Source organism: Polypterus senegalus, chromosome 1 (genome assembly GCF_016835505.1).
Source record: "Polypterus senegalus isolate Bchr_013 chromosome 1, ASM1683550v1, whole genome shotgun sequence".
Taxonomy (NCBI): domain Eukaryota; kingdom Metazoa; phylum Chordata; class Cladistia; order Polypteriformes; family Polypteridae; genus Polypterus; species Polypterus senegalus.
In genome coordinates this window covers 78719734-78729197 of record NC_053154.1, presented here as the reverse complement: position 1 = coordinate 78729197, position 9464 = coordinate 78719734, and the positions used below count along the sequence as shown (strand labels likewise).

At 38.7% G+C, this 9464-nt stretch overlaps 1 protein-coding gene across 1 annotated transcript in view; it reads left to right on the top strand.

The window, feature by feature from the left end:
• The first annotated feature begins 2265 nt into the window (after nucleotides 1-2265).
• LOC120527697 (membrane-spanning 4-domains subfamily A member 4A-like) overlaps nucleotides 2266-9464 on the top strand; it is a 61723-nt gene continuing 54524 nt past the window's right edge. The window contains exon 1 of the mRNA XM_039751417.1: nucleotides 2266-2421. The gene's annotated coding sequence lies outside the window, so the exon portion shown is untranslated. The remainder of the gene's footprint in view (nucleotides 2422-9464) is intronic.

The following is a 9464-nucleotide window of genomic DNA, read 5'->3' as shown; positions in this document are numbered from 1 at the left end:
TTGTTGCTGGGAAGAGGTGGCACTGATGTGAGACAGGAGAGGAAAAGGTAAAGAGAAGAACATCCCTGAAATAAACAGGGCAAGGGAATGAAACCACTTTAAACCTGAACGAAGATGCCTATATGGGGACCTAAATTAGATCTTTAAAAATCTCATAGACATTAATAAATTTCATCTTTCTAAATTCATTAGGGAATCGTTTACTGGAGAACACTAGTGGAATTTAGGGACTGGTGCTAATTATACCCAAACTGGAATCCTGGAAGGAAATCCTCACTCTAAGTGTTGTGGATATTAAAACAAATTACTGAGCCCTTTAGTTGAAACAGAAACCTTGACAGTTTTAAAAAAGTATTTTATTAGATTTATCTATTAGCTAACCAAAAAAATGAGATTGAGTGAATTGAGTTCCCCTCTTCTGCCATACTTATCATGTTCTCAATAGGGTATCAAAAGCCAGAGAAAGAGAAAATTAATAATGTACTGTCAAGTGTGGGCGGGTCATCAGTCTTATGGAAAATATTCTGGAAATATTCTGAAGTAGAATCAGGAACTTACTGAGGTTTTTTTTACGGTGGCTGGAGTGCCAATCCTTACACCAACCGCTACATTTTCGATGTAAGTTGGAGGACCTTTCTTGCAGGGCTGGATTCAGATTAATGTCATACCCAGGATGGAGCAATTGCAAGTTAAGGGACCTGCTCAAAGGCCCAACAGAGTACAAGCCTACCTTTAAATTTAGTTCCTTCTGGAATTTGTCTTATCCTTCTTCATGGCTCCTTCTTACTTACCACCAGAAGATCAACTGGATTTTTAAACTTCTGGCTAGCAGATTGTTAAAATGCGCATTTCATTTTGTATGTAATTCAAAGAACATCAAATAAAAATATAACATTTTAACAAACATAAGAATATCTTACTTGCTTACTCTTAGTCAGGGCCCTGGAGAAAACTCTCTTACACCATTTAAACCTTGCAGAATTGGGTGTAAGGTAGGAAACAGCTCTATACAGGGCACCACTCCATAGCAGGGCCCACTCAAGCACACACCTATGCTCAAACTCAGGCCAAGGTGGAATTGTCAGTTAATATTGTGTTCACATCTTTGTGACTGTCAGAGGAATACTGAGATAGCTGGAGGAAAATCCATGTAGAGATGGGAAGAGTCCACATGAACAACCAACAGGTGCAGTATTTGAACCCAGCATTTAAGGTCCATGAGGCAGCAGTGCCACTCAAAAATGTCCACCAAGGTCAATAATATACCTGAGAATTCATATAAGAAGAAGCTCAAAACAAGCCACACTCAGACCTCTTGAGATGGTGTGAATGGAGAAGGAGAACAAGAACTAATGCAAAAATATAAGATGGGCAGAACAAATCAAAAGCAGAAAAACTGCGACGGCAAAACAGATAAGATTGACCTGGGGAAGAGCTAACAATAACTTTTAAAAAGGAAACTGATTTGGGAAAAATTAAATATAAGTCTTTCCTTCAGGCAGAAGCTGTGTGTGTGATTAAGCCTGGTGAGCTCTGCAGAAACTTGAGTGGACCAAAACATAATGGACTTATTCAAGGCTACTTTAAATGCTTTTTCACAGGTCGTTTATAATTATATAATCACTAGTATCTGTTATTGTGTGTAATTCTTTTAATTGCATATAACAATGGTTGTTGTTACAGCATGAAGTTCAGTTCAAGTATTCTGTGATGAGTAAGATTTATGATTTATGCGATGTTTTGTCGTAGAATTAACTTCATAAGAAGTTTTGAATAACAGAAGCATACTTTTGTGTGGATGTTTACTGTCTTTTTGATCACGTATTCTATTCCTAGTAAGTAACGAAACTCTTTCGTGGTACAGGAGATTAGTTGATCTGCACAGTTATGAAAAGAACATCTTTACTGAAGTCACGGGCCGCGGTGCGAGATGTATGTGGCAGCGGCACACTTTGTACATCCATAGCCAGGCCAAGAATGTAACACAGAACTGGTTAATTACATCTGAAAAACGTACTTGAAATCTGTAAAAAAAATAAAAGTCTAAATCAGCAGATGTGATCTGCTAATGTGCAAAAACAATGCGTCCACTTTAACGGACAGTTCAAAGAAAAACAATCCTTCGCCTAGGAATATTGCTAACATAACCATTATGTTCAGAAAAAAAAATCTTAATAAACAGAAGAAGCCCGAACCAAAGGAATACGGTATTTCCGTGCGCAGCGCGGGTGCGTCACTAGGTTTAAGCTCTCGCGAGCTAGTGCTGATCCACCACATAGGAGTAGGAGGGGGTCCAAAGTTCGCTTCCGTCCGATAACACTGCGTAAGGTTCTGTGCACACTGTACATCTTATTTGTTTTGTTATCGTCAGAGGGTTTAAAGGCGCAAACGTCTAAAGAAATCATCAGTTTCACCCACCAGGTACGTGTAGCCCAAGAATCGTGTGTTCTTTTCTACTCCGTGACGGATAGTAAACAAAGTCGTCAAGTTGCGTTTTGGGTGCAGCAGTTTCTCCCCCATCGGGCTTCTTGGAATAGATGTGCAGTTGTGTTTTTGTGTGTAAGAGAAAAATGGCAGAAATTTCGTTCTGTATATTTTGGAGGCAGTAAGCGAATAAACATGTAAGGATACTAAAGATTTTTATGGAATGTCCGGTGATGATCCTTATATAGCGGGAATGCATTTGTTAGAAGATAGAAAGGACACAGTGGCTTTGAAAACGCCAACTAAAGGAGATCAGAGTTCTATTTTTTTTCTCTGAAAGTTTTATTTTCGGATGTGCCGGGTGTCGGTGTTGGTCATGTTCTGTAATTCGTTTTAATCAAGTTCAATTGAGATGAGTCAGAAAGTTTACTAACTAGCGTGCCGCAAGCGCAGAAAGTAAAGCAATTAGCACGAAACGGCGTAAAACAAAAGAGGAGGCATAAGTATCGACTGCCATTCAGTTAAATAGCCAGGTTGCAATAATTAAAGGTTGACTGAACTTTCAGTTATTTTGTTTCTGCAAGTAGTTTTTCGGTGCATCTTTAAGAAATCACTTTCAGTGTGCACATAGCGTTAAATAGTTTGGAACTTCACAACATTTACACATTATTCTTTTGAATCTTTTAAGTTGACTGCGGGCTGCTTTGATCCCGTTTACATTACATTAAATTGTGTATTCGCAGCGGCACAATTTGCATTGATGTATGTGTAGTTGTAGCACAGTCCCAGTTTCAATAAATGTAGACATCTACTTAGTGGTTTATACCGGAGGAGTGGAGTTTGACATCATCCTTCTTCGCTTTATTTATCCATCCATCCGTCCATTATCCAACCCGCTATATCCTAACTACATGGTCACGGGGGTCTGCTGGAGCCAATCCCAGCCTACGCAGGACGAAGGCAGGTAACAAACCCCGGGCACGGCGCCAGTCCACCGCAGGTGCTGTATTTAAAAAAATAAAAAAATAGTATGACCGTAGTTTTACGCTTCAATTCATTCATTTTCTTTTCGTCTTACTTCAGGGTCGTGTAGCACACCTATTGGACCGGGCAGTTACAGAGATCAGCACATCAGAGAGACAAGCTTCAGTTTCTGACTCATTCTATAAGCTCTCCTAGCCACATTTTGAAAGAAATTGTTTCTAGATATATTGCATGTAGCAATATAGTTATAAACTATTGTAATGAATGTCATCTTAATGCAAATCTGCAGAAAATTATACGTAGACTAATAAACATCATTTTACTTACCAGCCTTTTCTTCTTGTAGAGTAGGTGAATGATGGAGTTCACCTTGACATTAAAGATTAAATGCTTGGCCTATTGCATTACAGTCATGTTCCCTTTAACAGACACAAAGCCAAACTTTGTAACTTTTAAGCAAGACAAAGTTGTCCATGTAATAGTTTATGTTAAAAATAAATTTTTACTTTTAAGGTTGTGGCATCTGAATTATGTTTCTGAGACAAACTGAGGCTTGGGGGATAAAGACTAGCAACTCTAAAGAGGTTTGTCCCATTTCCAGGAGAACTTATAGGGGGTTATTGTCACTAAATATGGGATTAGCACATGGAAGAGGTTTACCTAAGAGTATGAAAGATGGCAATGTACTTGGCAGAATTATGTTTTTTGTTACATTTGACGAAGATAATTTCACAATTTAACTTTGAGTTGGGCTCTTTTTTTTACAAATTTGTAATATTCAGTTTATGATGATTTATACAGTGTACTATGCATGTTACTAAGTAATTGTAATTTATTCTGTAGTGAATATATCCATCCATCCATTATCCAACCCGCTATATCCTAACTACAGGTTCACGAGGGTCTGCTGGAGCTAATCCCAGCCAACACAGGGCGCAAGGCAGGAAACAAACCCCGGGCACGGCGCCAGCCCACCACATGGCACGCACGCGCACACACACACACACACACACACACACACACACACACACACTAGGGACAATTTAGAATCGCCAATGCACCTAACCTGGATGTCTTTGGATTGTGGGAGGAAACCCACACAGACACGGAGAGAACATGCAAACTGCACGCAGTGAGGACCCGGGAAGCAAACCCGGGTCTCCTAACTGTGAGGCAGCAGGGCAACCCACTGCGCCACCATGCCACCCGTAGTACATATAGTGCCTTGGAAAAGTACTCTAGTTGAAAAATGCTCAATTTTTACTAAGTGACATAAAATAATGTCATGACAAAAAAAAAATTACTTTCAGTATTTTGAAATAAAAAATACAGTGAGTAAAATTTTGGTGTTGGATTTATTATACAGTTGGAGAATCTAATAATTGAATACTTCTGCAAAGCATTTTATATTGACAGTTGGACTCTGTCACTGTCTTTATTTGATCCTGATCTTTTTTTGGATACTACCCTAGTTTTACTCCAGTCCCAAAGACTTTAATTCAGGTTAACAGGTTAACTAAATCCGTGCTTCTTAGTCTGTGGGCCCACAGGCCCCTGTGGTTCTGCAGAATACGTTGTTGGATTTGAAAATCCTAGGAGCTGTAAGTGATAGTCTTGAGGGAAATGAGGACCTCAAGTTCCTAAAAGGCTAAGGCTATACACACTACCTTTTAGTCTACTTTCCTAGTAGTGTCCCCTCTTTTCCTCTCTGTGGTTCCTTAACTTTTTGTGGAAGAAAGTACCTTTTACATTTTTAACTTTGCTAAAAGCAGAGCTTAGTCTCAGAGGAAAAGTAAATCACTGTTTTAAGGTCCTGTTTGGATGGGATTAGTTCTACAACAGGCGTTGGGATGTAGTTAGTTATAGTTTTAGTTATAGTTTCACTGCCCGCCCCCTGCTGCAAGTGGTGACCCTGTTGAAGCTGAACGGAAGCCATTGAGGGTGAACGGGGAGTAGCATTGTAGTGTGCCTCAGATGGCTGCATGTTGAATTGTGGGCGGTGGTGCAGCGGGACACTGCAGGCAGCATACTGTAGTGGAGGTGACTGTGATGTGGGCTGGTAATGAACCACCCCTCGCTGCCCCCATTCATTCTCAATAGCAAGCCTGCTTGTACTGTTACGCAAATAGCAAGACGTTGTCTCTTGTCAGTACAGGGTGGTCCAGATCTAATTCTGCAGATCCAGATCATCTGGATGACTTTGATTTATGCGGGGACGAATCCAGTTCGGCGCGAAGACGATTTTTCGTGTGGTCAGTTCGCACACTTCTCGATGGTCCGGGATTTTTCGGGTGATTTTCTATGTAATAAACTGAATAAGTTATAGCATAATGAAAATTGCATAATTAGATCTGGATCACCCTATACATCAGATGTGTTGACAACTGGTGCCTAATCTGCTGTGATAGCGTGTACATGATAGCGTGTACAGTGCTGTACAGAAGAGCTCATCTTAACCTTTTGTCTTTACCCTTCAAGAAGGTCTCTGAAACACAAATCTGATGCAAGTGCTGGTGCTACAGTAAAGAAGGGAAAAACCATCACCATTGAAAATAAAGTAGAAATAATGAAAAGGTCAGAAAGAGGTGAAACTCCATCATTCATTGGCAGAGCACTTGGTTACAGTCGGTCAACAATAACATTTATTAAAATAATGTACCTGTTCCAACTTACATACACATTCAACTGAAGTACAAACCTACAGTCCCTATCTCGTACATGCCTTTTTGCAAATTCCAAGCAGACTTCTATGTCTCTTTTACTGAGAAGAGTCTTCTCTCTGACCACTGTGTCATAAAGCCCAGATCAGTAGAGTGTTGTATTGATGGTTGTCCTCTTGGATGTTTTTTCCATCTTTACACAGGTTATCTTTAGCTGAACCAGAGAGACTATTAGGTTCTTGGTAACTTAATATGGCCCTTCTCCCATGATTGCTCAGTTTGGCTGCTTGGCCAGCTATAAGAACAATCATGGTGGTTCCAAGTGCATTTAAGAATTAAGATGTCCACTGTGCTGTTGGGCATCTTCAGTGCTACAGAAATTTTTATGTAGCTTTCCCGGGTTTCTAAACTGTACAAGTGATTTCTTTGACCTTATAGCTTGGTTTTTGCTCTGATACTCACTGTCATCTGTAGGGCATCCTATAGACGTGCCCTTCATAATCATGTCCAGTCAATTAAATTGATAATAGATAGATTCCTAACAATGTCATGATGGGATGCGCCTAATTCATATTTCAAGTTTCATAGCTAAGTGTCTGAATGCTTGCATTAATGTAATATTTCATTTTTTTATTTTAATGCATTTGCAAAAAAATTCTAAAATCCTGTCTTTGCTTTGTCAGTGTCTGAGGTAATGAGTATTGCTAGATGTGGGGAAAAAAATGAATTTAAATTATTTTAGCACATTCCTGCAGCATATAAAAATCTCTAAATGTTGATTGTCCAAAATAGCAAGATTAGATCAATAATAATAGGATAAAGTCCTACTCTCCACCAAACTACTTGGTCATTTATTCCATGTGTGTATATGGTTCTTTGTGTGTAGAAAATCTTTCTCAATCAGAAGGTGAGATCTATACTGGAACTTTAGTTGCCAAAAATCAAAAGGTAGAGACTGCAAACATCTTTGTGGGTTGTGACTTTCAAACATACTATTAATGAAAAGAAGGATACAAATTTAGCTTGTTAACTGGAGTGTTGTGATTCATGTAGCTTGTTGTCTATTGTGAGATGAAAGAAGCTCAGGCAGTTTGGTGAACTTTGAGACATTAAATAAGAATTGCTCAACACTTCTAAAAAGTACATGCAATTACAGTGAATTGCCTCAGTCCTAAATAATGAGATGCAGCCAAAATGCAATTTGCTCAATAGTACTGATTAAATTTAAAGAATGATGAATAATGTCGTGAACAATTTTTGTAAAATTCTGGGACATATTCATTTATTTATTCACTGTCAGTTAATGTTTAATCTGAAGGCAAACCTTTTTGCAGGGTGCCTAATTTAATGGAAGGATTCACTTTTTAGCTTGGTTTATTCAAATTTAAATGTTTTTAAACTAGTTTTAACAGTCTGCCATAGAACACATAATTGGAAGGCAAAGTGTATATTCAGCATCTTAAGAGGAAAGTCATTGAGCACTATACATTACATTGTACAAGTTGTATTTTAAAAACAAGCTTCTAAATATTTATACTGAAAGTAATATACTGTACTAAATATTTAAAATCAGTAACGGCGCACTGCACGATAACATACAGTGAATACACTTGACTTGAGCATTCCTAGTTTTCATACTCTTTCTCTGTACATTTAGCATTCATTTGCGCAGAGGTTGATGCGCTTGCTGCTTCCTGAGCAGCTTTTCTTTTCTCCACCCTGGTGGCCCGCTTCTTCTCTTTTGTCGGCATCTTTTCACATTAAAACCGATTAAGTCCGTGTTTGTGTTGCAATTACTTAGTACGTTTTCCTTAATTTTTCAATCTGCCTCAAGAATAAATGAAGATATGACGAGGTAAAGGATGTGACGGCGAAGGTGGTAGGGATGAGAATGGCGCCCGTATGCATGTGCCACACGGCTGCCCTGCTGGCTGCTGCCGAGTGTTGATTCTACAATGAAATAAAATAAAAATATAAAGAGGAATAACCTTGGAGGTCAATCATCACCCTGAAAGCGGATAGTAGACGTCACGTAATATATGAGTACCAAATTTCAGGTCAATAGTTCAAACAGTTTGCGAGCTACAGGTGATTTAAAATCCTGGACAGACAAACGAACAGCCACGGTAGCGTATTATATATAAATGCATTTGCTTTTCAAATTTAGTTTTTCTCTGTTGCATTGCTATAGCATCTTTTCAAGTTAGTACTGAACAACTGAACACAGAGACACTTTGTATACCACTGAACACCTTCAAAATGTGATTTAGTAATTCAGAACTGTAGTCAGTAGCTACAAGATTATTTACTTTTCATTAGTTACAATACAGTTCCAATTCAGAACTGTAGTCAGTAGCTACAAGATTATTTACTTTTCATTAGTTACAATACAGTTCCTGGGAGTTGCATTATAGGTAGAGAATGGAGTCTACCCCAATGCCTTATATCTATTAGACTGACAAGTAGTGCAGCCTAGTAGCTAAGTCTTATTTATGCTATAGAAGATGTGAACAACTGGGTCACTGCATTTTAATTCAACAAATTTTCAAGGAAGTTTTTGCATCACCATTTTTCATTTTGATGAAACTTGGCATCTGAATTACACTTGCCTTCTTAAATATCTCTCTATTATAAAAAAAAAATCCTGGGAGAGAGACGGGAGACGAGACGTGATCTTCACATTAAGATCACGGAAGACACTTAAAAGAGATGAAAGAGGTTGGCCACAAAACGTCTCGCAGGGACCTTAAACATGAGACTTTGTGCCAAGAGATTGAGCCAGGACCATCTCGCGATGATGTAGAACATGAGATTCTTACAAGACACGTCCTACTTACAACCAATATCAAATAAGACCACTGGCAGCAAAACACTCAGCCGTGTAAAGGATTTGAGCAACAACAACAACATTTATTTATATAGCACATTTTCATACAGATAATGTAGCTCAAAGTGCTTTACATAATGAAGAAATAAAAGACAAAATAAGAATTAGAATAAGACAACACTAATTAACATAGAATAAGAGTAAGGACCAGGGAGGACAGAAAAAACAAAAAAAAAAACTCCTGACGGCTGGAGAGAAAAAAATGAAATCTGCAGGGGTTCCAGGCCAAAAGACCGCCCAGCCCCCACAGATCCAGGGCTCTCAGTGCATATAAAGCATATAAGGACAAAACGTTATAAATGAAACGTCGACGACTAAGCGAAGAAGAAAGCACCGCTGAGAAAAGAGACTCAAAAGCGTTGGAGAGAAGAAAGAGCAAAACAGAATAATCAAGGTGCAAATTCAGAAAATAAGGAAAGTAATTATCAGCCTGGAACAAGTGGAATTGAAAAAAAGCACATCGAATCAGGCTCTGAATTAAAAGACAGAGAGTAAAACACAAAGTCGAA